The following is a 15,371-nucleotide window of genomic DNA, read 5'->3' as shown; positions in this document are numbered from 1 at the left end:
GGGGCCAAAAAGCATGAAACGAGGTATAGCCTGGTAGCGCTGGGGTGCTATCAGGAGCCTTGAACTAGGTTTCAGTTACTGCACAGACGTCGATGTTCTCCATACTGAGGAGTGCATCGAGTGCTTGCATCTTGAGATTTAGACTTCTGGCATTGAGCAGCATTACCTTTAGTTTTTTTCCATTTTTGTTTTCTAAGGAGGTGGGTTTGTCTTTTGAGCCTTGCCTAAAAAAGGCACTATGGGGGTGGCAAGAGCCTTAGCCAATATCCGGAAGCCCAGTGGTGACAGGTGCAAGCCGTCTCTAGCGAAGCAGTGTGGCTTGTCCAACATGTCATCCCAGGCAGACAGACATTGGATCCCCTTAGAATGACACCAGTACTTGAGCCAATTATTAAAGCTGATCATCTTGTCTTTGTATTGTGGCATCATTCTTGGTGAGGGCAAGATGCTGCTCAGGGTCAGGGTCATACCAGCCTGGGCTACATAATCAGAGAGCTCCTCTATGTCTCTTTTCATGTAGTCCAGGGAGGTACATCTCAGGTCATTCATGCCAGCATGGACAATGACGGAGTCATATTTGTACTTGCTTTGGAGTGACCTGAGTGCGTGTGTTATGTGGCGGATCCTAGCTCCTGATAGGCAGCTCACAGTCACCCTCTCCTTGTTCAGCCTGATAAGCGGGACATCAGTGTGTCTGACTATAGAGTCACCTATTACTAGTGTATCAGGCATTGTGTTTGGCCTTAAGGGCTTTGATTGATTGACACACTGATTTATTGAAGTATGTGTTGCATGTGTTTTGTTTTGAGGTGGTGAATTTTTGGATGTCTGCTTTGGGAGCCTCTGTTGTTTTGGTAAGTTTTTTTATTAGAGCCTCCGAGTATGTCTTTGTGTTTTTATGTGTTTGGTTTGCAGTTGTGGTAGGTCTATGTGGGACTGAGTTTGTTGTGTGTGTGGTTACCATCTCCTCCTGTCTGGTCATGCCAGCCCTGAGTTGAGAGAGTTCAGCCTCCAGTTTGGCTATATAGTTGCATCTCTCGCATGTATTTGTATTTGTTGGGAGGAGGAGAGGGTTGTCTGTGTACATGAGACAATTGTAGCATTGTCTCAGGATACCCAGATTAACCAGCTGAACTGGACAGGATGCCAGTAATCTACCACTTGACATGCTAGAACAGTATAAGGGAGTGCTGTGCCTTTAAGGGAAGTGGATATTCACAGGGGTGGTAGGTGGATGTAGTGCTTACTTAGTATGAGAGTGCTTACTTAGTAGAGAAGTTTTGAGAACAAGTGCTAGGCTTATAATATAGCGAGTAGTCTGATTATACTAAGAGTAGAGCTTCCTTAAGGGAAAATTTGAAGAGCAGACTTGGCGGAGCCAGAAGAAGTTTAAACTTGTTTAACCGGCACTGCGCTATGCTCACAATCGCGCAAAGCCGCGCAAACACGGATTTTAAACAGGGAACTTCAAAAGAGCTAGAAATGGTCCAAAACAACCAATTACTACAGCTCTTATGCTGAGGTCACTTCCTACAGGGACAGGTAGGCTGCTCAAGTCTCCCCACTCCCACTGCTGAGCAAAGAAACTTCTTTCTATCCAAGTAAGGTAATGGACAACACAGGAACTACACCAGAGCCCAGAATACAGCAAAGCCTGTAAACTGGTCTAAACTAGTCGAGGAGAGGCGGGAAAACAAGGATTATTTTTTTGTTTTTTTTGTTTTTAGATAGAAAACACACAGAAAATGCAGAAACAGTAATAAATCAGTTACACAGGCTAGCACACTTTAGTGGGCAGCCTCAACAGTTAAATTAAACAAACAAACAAACAAACTTTTGATCAAATTCGACTAAAATGTAACTTTAAGTGCAGATATTAAATAATGCAGCAAACAGCTAAAAAAACAGTTTAAGCTTGTTTAAGGTAAGCTAGAGAAGATATTTCAAGTTAAAAAAACAGCAAAGATACTTAAATCCAGAAAGTAGTCACTTTTCTGAGTTCTCTGTAGCTAGGACCACTCTGCAGGACCATGATTAATTACTCAAGTTAGAAAATAGTGACAGATATTTGAGTTTCAGACTTCATATTCTTCAGAAAATTCATGCTAATGCAAAACCTGTTTCTAAGTTTGCAAGAGCAATATTTAAAAATTGTCCCTATTTTTAGGCATTTGTCCCACTTTTATTTATGGCTTTGTCAAGATTTCTTGCTTCAAGAGGTTAAGAAGTATGCTACTCATATATGCACAATCTACCTCATAACCACATAAGCCTGCCTTACTCAGATTTCATGTACTTTCCTCGCATCCATCATGTGCACTCAGAACAGCCAGTCTGTACATCTCCTAAGCTATTTTCCATCACTCCAGTACACTTCTTTAACAAAAGGTATCTTTTACCCAATCCAAAACACAGTATCAATGCCTACCACCTATCTTTAGTAAATCCAAGCCTCCTCACCTTTACACAGGCATGTTACTCTGTAAACTTCAAAGATCTGGAGACATTCATCCAAACCCTGGCCCTTCCACCTCGCCTGCAACTTACACCCACAACTCAAGCCCTTCTGAATATAATATGATACCTCATCCCCAAACAACTGTGCCTTAAAACTCTTTCATTTAAATGTACAAAGTATCTGCAACAAAATAACTGAATTCCATTTATGAATGGCACAACATGCGCCAAGCATTCTTGTTCTCACAGAAAGCTAACTAAAACATTAAAGACACTGAATTACTCCACAGGGCTTTAACGTACTTTGACTAGACTGAACAGTCAAAACAAGGGGAGTGGTGAATATCATGTACCTGGACCCCTTACACAATCAACAATATAATATTTCCATATTTAATAATATTGAAATACTGATTATTATACATCTAAACTATATGAAATCTGTCTGTCTCATAGGTACATATAACCCTAAATATATATATATATATATATATATATATATATATATATATATATATATATATATATTGGAAGACATCATCTCCTAGTTATCAGCAAAGATCAAAATAGAAACCCTCACAGTAGGTGAGGTCAACATTAACTGGGAAATCATCATCAGCTCTTGTAATACTCATTCATTGAACCTGTATAATGCTACACATTATATTGAAGCCTCAACCCACTTTAACAAAATCTCATATTCTTATTCAACCTCAAACCGGATCCTAACAATCCAGCCGCCAAAAATCTTGCAATCTGGCACCCTGCCTGATAACATTAGCAACTACCATTCATCTTATGCTATCAGAAATTACAACAAGAACCCATCTGTTCCCTGCTATAATACAGTCTGTAACCTAACTGATTTCAGCATCAATTATTTTATATTTGCACTTCAGCAGATAAACTGGTACCAAAAGCATTTCACTCTAGCTGAAAAAACAGAAGCTTTTAACACAATTTTCTTAGATATTCCTAAAGCCAAAGCCCCCCCCCCCACCAAAGAAAATGTGTCACAACCAAACCCTCACCTTGGTTAACTCAGAACATAAAACAGCTAATGAGGAAAAGAGCCTAGAAGGAGAGGCACCAGAACAAGGCACCCCAGGCTTTTCAATTACAAAACCCCATAATATCAAGTTGAAATCTTAGTTAAAAATATTTTTAAAAAACTTCTATTTTATATTAAAGATGACCAAAAACAAACCTAATGACTTTTGAGCATCAGTTAACCATCTACTAAACCCTGGCAAATCATCCCAACCTAACCCTATGCCAATGATTCTAACTATAACATAGCCTGCTCTTTTAACTTCCACTTCATTGACACTACTGCTTCCCCTCCTTCAAAACAACTCTGATACCCCCTTTACTCAATTTCACTCCAAGTTCACTGACTGTACTGTTTTCTCACTATATCCTATCTCAACCACAACTATTAAAAAATCCTTCTTAAGCTTAAACCAATAAATTTAGCAGCTGACAGTCTTCCAACTGAATTAATTAAACTAGTTGCAGATGTCCTATCTGTCCCATTCTCTGTCCATAACTTTATCTCATGTTTCCAAAATCTGGAAGGAAAGTTGCATATGACTCTACACCAAAAATGGAAAATCTAATGATCTTAGTAACATCAGCCCAGTTGCCATACTGTCACCACCATGAAAGATATTGGAAAGATGTGCTCACAGACATTTACTAGTACCTTTTAGAACAAAACCTGTTCCTGTGGTCCTAGCATAGATTTCGCCCTAACCACAGAACAAGTGCCTTAGAACCTTTCCTAAATGCCATCAACCTACACTGTATTGACAATATTTTGCTTTCTGCCACCTTTCTTCATCTCTCAAAGGCATTCTTCACAGTCTCTGATTCTAAACTACTCCATAAATTTACCTCTCTCAACTGCACTAACAACAATATAAACTGGTTCCATAGCTACCTAAGTAACAGAAAACAAAAGAATGCTCTTCCTCCTTCCATAATAATATAGGCAGATCTCATGGCTCTCTATTAGGTCCATTGATGTCTAATATATTTAGAAATAATCTACATAACACTTCTGGCTCCTCCTCACTTTTTTAGTATGCAGACAATACTATCCTTGTTTGCTATTCCCTATCCATTAATGAACTGCAAGCCAAAACCCAAAAATCATACTCCTCAGTTGATCTCTGGCTACAATAAAATTACGTAATACTCAATGCTAAAAAGACAAAAGTTAAGCTTTTCCTACATAGATCCAGTCCTGTCAAACACACTAATTTTCCATTATCTCTTGAAACAACATTGTCCTTGATATTGTCACAAATACAAACTTCTTGGGGTTAAACTGGACAATAAACTAAAACTGGATCTCCATATATATTTTATATCATAAAAAACTCCTCAAAAACTAAGTGACTTATATAGAATCAAAACCTATCTCTCATTACAAGCCAGAAGGGCTACAGCCTGATGATTATCTCCTACCCAGTTTATCCTACACTGCCTCAATCAACACTAGCTTCATATGACTCAACAATAAAAAGAAGAGCAATGCTAAAGCAAAATAGTAAAAATTTCCTCCATCTCCGTCGCAGAACACACCACTGTTGCTCTACATAAAACAAATGGATGGAATTTCACAGTTAGCTTCAACAGATCCAGCTGAAGGTAGCCCACTCTATTCTGCAGCAACCATTCAAGTGGTACTATCCCAAGCTCTGCTCTAATACCTTACTTATCAGAATAAGGTCTCAAATATACATGATAAAGCTTTGTACTCATGTCATGTGGCCAAACTCTGGAAACAAATACTATCTGTCATGTCGTCACATAAACTCATACACAAAACAGTTTCACAAAAAATTTCTGCACTTATCTCCTTAACTCATTTGCCCTGCTCTTCATCTCATGGTTAATTAGTTATCCCCCCACCCAAACTCTTCCTTCTCTTAAACCTCCCATTTTTTTCTCTCATCAGTAACTCTAGAATGTTGCTCTTTTCATAACTGTTGATGTGTACTTGTGACCTCTTCATTTTCAGAACTTTGATTACTGAGATTAACAAAGCAGTGTCCCATCACTCACTTCAAACACCCACCCCCGGATTCACAAAAGTTTGCACGAAGTGCATGATTGGTGCAGGAGGCCACGTAGGCAATATGTCTGCCATGCAATCCAGGAACAGCCTACAGGGGCATGCATGAGCGCTTCTGCACAAAGCTTGCACGGACTAAGCCCTGGTATGCAAATCACCCCATTTGCAAGTGAAATCCATGCAAATGAGGTGATTTTGCAATCCAGGAAGCTTGCAACAGTCTGTGCAAGACTAGTGCAAGACTAGTGCTATCTGCAGAAATGTACTTGATTAGTAACAAGTACATTTCTGCAAAATCCAAAATGGAGCTATGCAAATAATACAAAAAATTTAAAAAATCAACTTTTATTTTTTTTGCCGATCTCGGCTGTTTAAGCATATGGCAGCAGCGTGCAAACGGGATTGGGGGAAAATAAGAAAATAAACCTGAAATAAGCATTCTAACTAAAATCAGTATTCTGCCATGCAAGTCAAAGGCAGGCAGAAGACAACCTGGCCAGTAAGTAGTGGTTGCTAAGGGGGGAGGCTGAGTGTGAGACATGTAACTATGCATTAGCAGGCAATCCTATGCAAATGAGGGGAAGGATAGTGAATCCCAGTTTTCCCCAGCATTGAGGCAGGTCCCAACAGTGTAAGAGTATGAATAGCTGGGTGCAAGCCTAGGAGGTAGGTGACATAATGGGTGTGTGTGTCAGGCATACTGTAAGCGGACTGGAGCCCTGTGGCTCGGGTTTGCTCCTAGCTTAGCAGTGCTAAGCTAGGGGGTGTGTCTAAACCTGCCTAGCACTCTTTACAAAGCATAAGTGGGTGTGCGTGCTGCGCACCAGGATTTATAGGAAGAAAAAAGAAGTTAAATCACGAAATAGCAGCAGTGTGCACATTTGATACCTCTATTTGCGTGTGGCACCCCCAGGCATAAACAGAAAGGCAATGGGAAGGGAAAACAGCAGTAGGAAGATAATCAAGGAGAACTAGCTTAGCTGGCAGGTGAAATGTATCAGAATCAGCCAATTACACAGGCAACATACCAGCCCAGCACAGAACACTGCTATAAACTAAGCAAACAACGTCCCCACTGTTTTTTCCCACACTCTACACCACCGGTGTATACAAGCGGGGAAATTTTAACAAACAAACCTACAAAATGAGAAGGGCTGCAGCAGGCAACATAGAACAACATGTGCAAGAGGCTGAGGGTAGTGAGGATGTGAATGCTGCCGAACAACCCACAGTGAGGAGACGGAGAAGAGTGCATAGACCCAGGGTAACCTACCAGTGGCTACATGATCTGGAGATAGTGGAGCACTATAGGGTGGACAGAGACCTCCTACAGCAAATTGTTGAGCTGTGCAGGCCACACCTGACACACCAAACTGACCGAGGGGAACCCATCCCAGTGGATACCAAGGTATGTGTAGGCCTACATATACTAGCCACAGGTACCTCCCAAAGCATAACTGAGGATATCATGGGGATCTCACAGGCATCAGCATACAGAGTATTCCACCAGTTCCTGGATGCCATGTCAGCACATGCCAGTGAGCATGTATATTTCCTCAACACCTGTGAGGTGTTGACCAGCAATATGCGTCTCTTCCACCAAATATCAGAATACCCTGGGGTAGTAAGTGCTATAGACCGCATGCACATATGCATCATAGTACCACCCAGTGAGCAGGGTAGGGCCTACATCAACCGCAGGGGCATCCCCTCCATCAACTGCCAAGTCATATGTGATGCCCAGGGCATTATAATGAATGTGTGTGCTGGCTGCCCTGGAAGCTATGATGATTCCCACATATGGCATCTGATGCAGCTGTACCAGAGGTTTGCCAATGGGGCATCCCCTATGGTCACATAGTGGGGGATGCTGGGTACACACTGGAGCCATGGCTGATGACACCCATCAGAAATGCACACACACCTGAACAACAACACCATAATGAGGCTCACGCACAGGCCAGACATATAATAGAGCATGTGCTTAGGATGCTCGGGTCATGGTTCCGGTGTCTGGACACATTCGGTGGAGCCTTGCAGTATTCACTAGCTACATGTACCCAAATTGTTATGGTATGCATTATGCTACACAATATGATCCTGTGGAAACAGCTGCAGCAGGAACAACATGGGGCAGGGACACACAGCCCCCACTAATGCCAAGGCCTGCACAGGCACAGAGTGACCCAGAGGAGGAACAACCTGAGCCTTCCCCAGTAGGCAGAAGGAGGCATCCCCAGTATACCCTGGCCTTGGAAAAGAGACAACACATAGCACATGCACTGACACAGTAGGGACCCAGGGAATGACACCTCTCTCTGACTCGCACATACAGTAACAGGGATGCCAAACACGACACTACATGTGCTCAGCCATGTAAAGGGAGTGTACTATGTGCATCCGACATAGAGAGCTCTCCAGCACTATCAGCAAGTCTGGCACACCCTCAAGGTAAGTTAATCAACCTACAAATTGCCAAATGGAGTAGAATGTGTTGTTACCTGTAGCTATGGCATGGATGTGAGCATGCAAGGGAATTGGGTGGCTGAATGTTATGGCAGCAGACAGTAGACACCCATAGTGGCACCCTGACATCTGTAACACATACTGGAGTCACCTTAGTTGCCAGTACTACACAGGGTGACCAACCCCACTGCAGAAAATGTGCTGAGTGACATGTATGCCCATATGACCCACACATGCCAGTCAGGATGGTTCACATACACAATAACAGTCACAGCCAGCAGGACAGGTGTAGACAAACCCAAACAGAGCCTGTGCCATGGTCCTAGAATGATGGCTATGGTTAACCTCCCCCCAGACCTACACAGACAGACCACAGCAGGGCAGGCAGTGGGATGTTAGTTCTGAAGGGTAGGAAGTCAGACAATAATATGTAGGGCAACCAAAGCCACAATCTGTAGTACACTGGTATGCCTCCAGTCAGCATGATAGTTAGCGATACAGAATGAAATGGAGTACATGACATACCAGTACAGTCATAGCAAATGTGTACAAGTGTCACGTGTGCCCCCACATCCTACATAGTAATGTAATAACAGTCAGGTGTGCCCCCCCAACCCTGCGTAGAAATGTAGAAACAGTCAGGTGTGCCCCCCTTGCTATGCAGAAATGTAGTAACAGTCAAAGCCAAATGATCAATGGATACCCTGCAGAGACAGCATGCTACCTGTTGGTGTACAACACAAATGTCAGCACTGCAGCACAAACTACCTGGACACAATCCACACATTCAATACAGATGGCCATAACGGGCATGCTCACACAGTTAAACACATGAAGGCCATGACTGCAAACACCAGTGGACCAGACATATCCGGCAGTTGCAGTTGTTAGTGCAGACATTTGTCAGTATTCACCACTCATGCCTTGCACACACAGTGGGTAGGAATACAGACATATATGTCAGGACAACACACTATAATAAGCCAAAGGTAGACGTACATAGATACATGGGAGAGAGTGACTGTGACAAGGAGCCATCCAGGCCTGTCCCACCCAGCACACAGCCAAAGGTCCCCAAACACATGAGGTGCAGTTGTCACTCTCTGTAGATACTAGCCACCAGTATCTTTCAGCATTACAGACTATGTTGTGCACGTGCCAGCTGTGCAACATGACTGTACAATGAAGTAGTCATCTAGCAGCTGTATACACGTACCTGTGACATATGACCCTGTGTGTGCCCGCATGTGGCGTGTCAACCTCTAGATGAATGGGTTATGGCCCATACACACACCAGCCTCACCATAGCCCTACTATAACAAGCCTGCTGAGGTCATCCAATGTGAAATACACCTTTAGGAGAGCTGTAGACCAGTAATCTCTTTGGTGCATCCCATAGCTGCATACTGCTGTAGTGTGATAAACTGGTTAGGTAGGAGTTCTAACCCCAGACTTGGCAACTGTGTGTGTTTGTGTGCATGACTGAATGTTTAGACAGCAATGCTTTTTAGGGAACTCACACTCCTTACAATTCATATACTCAACTTTGGCAAGGCTGCTGATGTCAGCCACCTAGAAATACACCTCTGGGGAGGTTGTAGCCCAGTAATCTCCATTGCGCATCATGTGACTGCATACTGCTGCAGTGTGATAAAATAGGTAGGTGTTCTATCCCCAGACTTGGCAACTGTGTGTGAGTTTGTGTGAGTGTCTGTCTGTCTCTGATTGTATAGAGAGCAATGCTTTTTAGGGAACTCACACTCCTTACAATTCATATACTCAACTTTGGCAAGGCTGCTGATGTCACCCACCTAGAAATACACCTCTGGGGAGGTAGTATCCCAATAATCTCTGTAGTGCATCCTGTAACTAGGTGCTGCTGTAGTGTGATAAAGTAGTTAGGTAGGTATGCTAATCCCAGTCTTGGCAACTGTGTATGTGTGTGATGCTGTGTGTGCATTTGCATGTGTGTCTGTCTGTCTCTGACTGTGTAAAGAGCAATGATTTTTAGGGGTACTCACACTCCTTGCAATTCATATACTCAACATTGGTAAAGCTGCTGATGTCACCCACCTAGAAATACACCTCTGGGAAATCTATAGCCTAGTAAGCTCCATAGTGCATCCTGTAACTGCATACTGCTGTAATATGATAAAATAGTTAGTTAGGTAGGAGTTCTAACCCCAAACTTGGGAACATTGTGTGTGTATGAATGTCTGTGTGCATGTGTGCATGTGTGTGTGTGTGTGTGTGTGTGTGTGTGTGTGTGTGTGTGTGTGTGTGTGTGTGTGTGTGTGTGTCTGTCTCTGACTGTGTAGAAAGCAATGCTTTTTAGGGGACTCACATGCCTTGCAATTCATGTACTCAACTTTGGCAAGGCTGCTGATGTCACCAACTTAGACATATACCTCTGGGAAGATTGTAGCCCAATAATCTCTGAAGTGCATCCTGTAACTACATACTGCTGTAGTGTGATGTAGAACTGTGGTAGGATTCCATCCCCACCCATGGCAGTTCTGGAGGTTTTGTGTGTGTGTTTCAATGTCTGTATATGGAGCAATACATTATAGGCTAGTCACACGCAGTACATTTCAAATGGCCTACTTTGGCAATCCTGCTGATGTCATTCATTGTGACATGCACCTTTGGGGAAGGAGTTCCCTAGTAATCCCTGTGGTGTATCCTATGCCAACTCCATGCTGTAGTGTGATATAGACATCTGTTAGGGGTTCTATACCCACACATGTCAGTTGTACATGTTTTGTGTGTGTGTCACTGTCTGTGTAGGGCTCAATACATTTTAGGCTAGTCACACTCACTACAATTTGAATGTCCTACATTGGCAATCCTGCTGATGTCATCCAATGTGATATACACCTTTGGGGAAGAAGCATTCCAGTAATCTCCATGGTGCTTACTATAACTGCATAGTGGTGTAGAGTAATAAGCAAGTTAGGTAGGGATTCTACTCCCAGACATGACAGGTGTGTGTGTGTGTGTGTGTGTGTGTGTGTGTGTGTGTGTGTGTGTGTGTGTGTGTGTGTGTGTGTGTGTGTGTTTGTAACACATATCCTGTGTGGAGGTGGTTGTGAGTGTGTGACACCTGTGGCCAATGTGGAGCAGGTTTTGCATATTTCTTATATGGTGGCCCTACTATATCACAATGTCCACCATACAGGGATAACAGATGTGAAATAGCTGAGAGGCTGGGGTGCAAAGCCATACCCATACATTTGACATCAAGGCCAGACAATCACAGTTAGCAGCCCCAGTATTACCCAGAGCACACTCTCAACTCATACACACACATGCCTAGGCAACAGCCAATATGTGGGTAGTGCACTGCATATTGGCCACTGATAGTAACTATGGGGTGATAGCTGTGGGATACAGAGGGCATGGCACCCTGTCCATCTGTCCAATATGCATGTATATGCAGACAGTGCACCTTCACCATGTTTCCCAATAGACACCTAAAACACCTGTGGTGCCATTATATGTGACACACAAAAGACATACCATACCTGACAACATACCCTGTATTGACAGATGCCACTGACACCAGGGAATGTCCTTAGCATGCTAGCAATGTAGGTGCAGGGTAAACCTGCTGCTCTTTACCAGTTCCTGCCACAGGTGGGCAAGACTGGCAAGTCTGATGATAATCTGTGTTCACAACATGGGCCAGACATCCCAGGTACAGTTCCACATGTCACTGTACACAATTCCGCATGTCACTGTACATGCATGCACTAAAGAACACATACATGGCAAGCGATGCACAACATTGGCCACACACAATAGTCACCCAGGTGACTGGATGGGGGATACAATACCCACCTGTGTGGGCAAATGCAGATCCTGCAGACCTGAGCCACAATGCAGACCATTGTCGTGTGGCCTGATGCCAAGATATATCCATCACCTAGCCTTGTACAGCCGTCTGGCACAGTCGACCACCACAGACCCATGCAGACATGCACCCATGTATGTCAGTACTGGCACCCTGTGTGTTTGTGTATGTGTTGTATGGTGCGTATGTTCACATCCACACTCAATACAACCCCCATGGGCATACTGAAGTGTGCTGTCTGATGTCAGACACCTCCCCATACCCTTTGCCCATACAACCCCTGTATGACCCATGTGATATATGTGATACCTGCACAGTGATGTGATAATCCCACTACTGATGAGTTGTAATCCTGGCCCTGCCAAGTGTGTCAATGTGTGTGCGCCCCGTGATAGTGTGGCTGTGTTGATGCTGGCACCTGTAAATGCAGACAGGCACATGTACATCACCTACCGTATAGCTACCGTATCCCTGTTGCAGATGTCAGTCACTATCACATATATGTTCTGAGGGCTCCACAACAGGTAACCCATGTGGCACATCCAATAATTGCATAGAACTGTGATAGTACTACATAGTCATCAGGGGTTTGATACCCTGTGCTGGTAGGTGTGTGACACAAACATGCTTAGGTTTTACTCCCTGCCTTGTCTTTGCCCCTCTGTCTGCCTCTCCCACTTCCTCTTTGGTGGATGTGGAGACCTACACTTGCTTTGCTTGGCAGCAGCATGTGTATTTTAAGTGAAGCTCATGATCAGCTGATGGCCTCTGCATGTATAGCAGCCCTCCTCTAGCTGATTGCATGTGAAACAGCTGTGGTAACATTCCCATAGCCAATTGCATGGAAACACACTCCAATATCTAGGAGCATCATGTTGGTGTTGGCCATTTTCATTCACTGTGAGCAGGAACTAGATCTGTTGTTTGGCAAACAGCATCTCAGATGGATTGGAGATTTACCTCTAACAACATGCACTGTGGAAACAGGGCAACACACAGGAGGGGGATGTGCCTGACCTGACTACAGACTGTAAGTGCTGCTATACTGCATTTGGAGTACTGTTGTTTAACAGTGTGTGTGTGGATATAACTGTCCTACATGTCTCCATACCTGCCATGTCAGTTCCATGTTTATGTGGAATCCACATCTGCAGGGTCATCTGCAGACAGGGCAGTGTGTTGTGCCTTTGGTTTCATCTGTTACCAATGGAGCATCTATCTGTGGACTGCAGAAGGTAGTGTGAGGATTGCAGTCTGTAGATGGTGAAAGCCATGACAGTTACTGGCATCTTATCTTTCATAGGACATATGTTACAACAAACCCTGTTACAACAGTAAATGTATGAGGTTATCACAACAACATGTCATTATTGGCCCTGTGTATGTGCTTCCAGCCACAACTCTGTCAAACTGTGTACACATCTTGTGCATAAATTGGTGCATATGTGCTGTACACCATAATTAGTGTCAGCATATCTAATAACAAGCCAGTGAGATATCAGACTGCTACATGTTATGTACAGTAGGGGTCATATTTGATGACATAACCTGGGCATTCTGTGGACATTTGTGCAGTCCTTCCTATGTGTGTACATCAGTGTTACAGACAGCAGGTTGCAATACCTCTTACAGGAGAACCGGCACACTCAGGGCAGCTACATATTTGTAGGAGGTTCAGGAACTACAGACAGAGTGTGAGTAGAGTTGTGTTATGCTTTGTATAGTACTGGTCTTACAGGGTGTGTGTGTACATACTACTTTACCTGTCTGCATATATCTCAACTGTGAGCCTATCCTCTTGGTGGCCAGAGGTGTGCCTATCATGTGTTGTCTGTCCACCACACAGGTCCTGTGTCAGATATTTCACTGGCAGTGTGTGTTAAGTGCTATCAGTATATGGCTACATCCATTTCTGTTTCTAACCTCAATTCTCCTGACTAAGGGTAAGTTGCAGACTATCCTGTAACACCAGCAACTTGCTTAGTGTATAGCAACAGTTCTCCACATTTGTGCCTGTGCTCCAGCCTCTGTCCTCCACCTACATATCAAGCGTCGCACATATGACATGCTGTCGGGGGTTGTTCTGTAGTGGGCTGTGAGTATATCACACGGCCATTGCTGCCATCAGTCCACTTCTGTTGTATCCCCCACAAATAGGGTGGTGCTGGGGCCATATATGTGTGGGTGTCACCTACACAATATGTGTGCTCTTATGCACTCCAGAGGCCAGCGTATGTAAAATTGGTATATGGCCCTGTATTACTGAGTCTGGGGGGAAGCACCATAAATGACCTAGCCTGTTAAAATATGTCGGGGTATCAGAGGTGAGCTGCCTTAAGGTATCTGGATGTACAGTACCGTATACTTCACCTATATTTACATTACTTACATATATTGGGTTAATGCAAGCCTACTGCCTCCTGCCATACAGACTGTTCTGTTTGTCAGTGTGCATGTGATGGTGTCAGTTATGCCTTGTTATGTAACAGTTGCAACCCATTTGGTTACATGACGTCTTTACCACCTAATGATTTTGTACAGAGTGTAGATTGAGGCTGCTGAACTATACACCTGCATTACTTACTCATGATCGTTTGGTATCCTGTTGCCCCGTCTGTCCTCACTATTGTACAATTTGAATGGCTTGGCCTGGACAGCAACAGTTGTGAACCTTTCCAGACTACTGTATTCACATAACTGTTTCACAGTTGCATTCCTCTATTTACAAGGATGTCAGTGTCTGAACAGCTATATGACATGGCATATAGAACTGTAATAGTACACAATGAAAGGTATTCCATTTCTGCAAACCTGTGTGTGGTGTTTTTCCTATGACCTCTCTGTGGGTATATGTTGCTGGCAACAATTGTCATTTGTATGGGTGGCCCATACAGTGTCCAGTTGTTTAGGTGTTAACTGTAGGAATAGTGACTGTTCCATATTGTGTGCACCTTCTACATATGTAACTTACTGCACATATATCTGCTTGTGTAAGTGTAGTCCCATGTATATCTATACACACACATATATATATATATATATATATATATATATATAATATATATAATATATATATATATATATATATAAATATATATATATATATATATATACATACATATATATATATATATATATATATGTGTGTACATATGTATATATGTATATGCATATATGTGTCTGTGTATCTGTATCCTAGGGATGTTGTAGGCTTCCACATTTTACATTTCCTATGGGAGGCAGACTGTACTGCATGATATGTCACCAATACCAGCCTGACATCATACAGGTGGGATGTAGTACTGTTAACATCTTGTGCCCATATTGTGTCAGGTCCTGGTTATGGGATCTGCAACACTTGGTAGTGTATTGCAGGGTGGAGGTGTTTGGCTGTGGGGGGGCTGCCTATTTGTACAGGACATATAGTATGTGAGGCCTCTCAACCCCATTAATGGTGCATGTGGACATATGTGTGTTTGTTAATCTGCCATTGATATCAACAGATATATGGCC

General features: G+C 43.2%; 1 protein-coding gene across 1 annotated transcript in view; it reads right to left on the bottom strand.

Annotated features, from left to right (window-relative positions):
• Positions 1 to 15,371, bottom strand: part of LOC122792873 (cytosolic phospholipase A2 beta-like) — a 204,272-nt gene that overhangs the window by 150,589 nt on the left and 38,312 nt on the right. The window lies entirely within an intron of this gene.

The sequence above is a fragment of the Protopterus annectens genome, chromosome 2.part0 (genome assembly GCF_019279795.1).
Source record: "Protopterus annectens isolate FY-2018-M chromosome 2.part0, PAN1.0, whole genome shotgun sequence".
Taxonomy (NCBI): Eukaryota; Metazoa; Chordata; order Ceratodontiformes; family Protopteridae; genus Protopterus; species Protopterus annectens.
The sequence above is the reverse complement of the archived record's forward strand: the minus strand, read 5'-3'. Positions and strand labels throughout refer to the sequence as shown.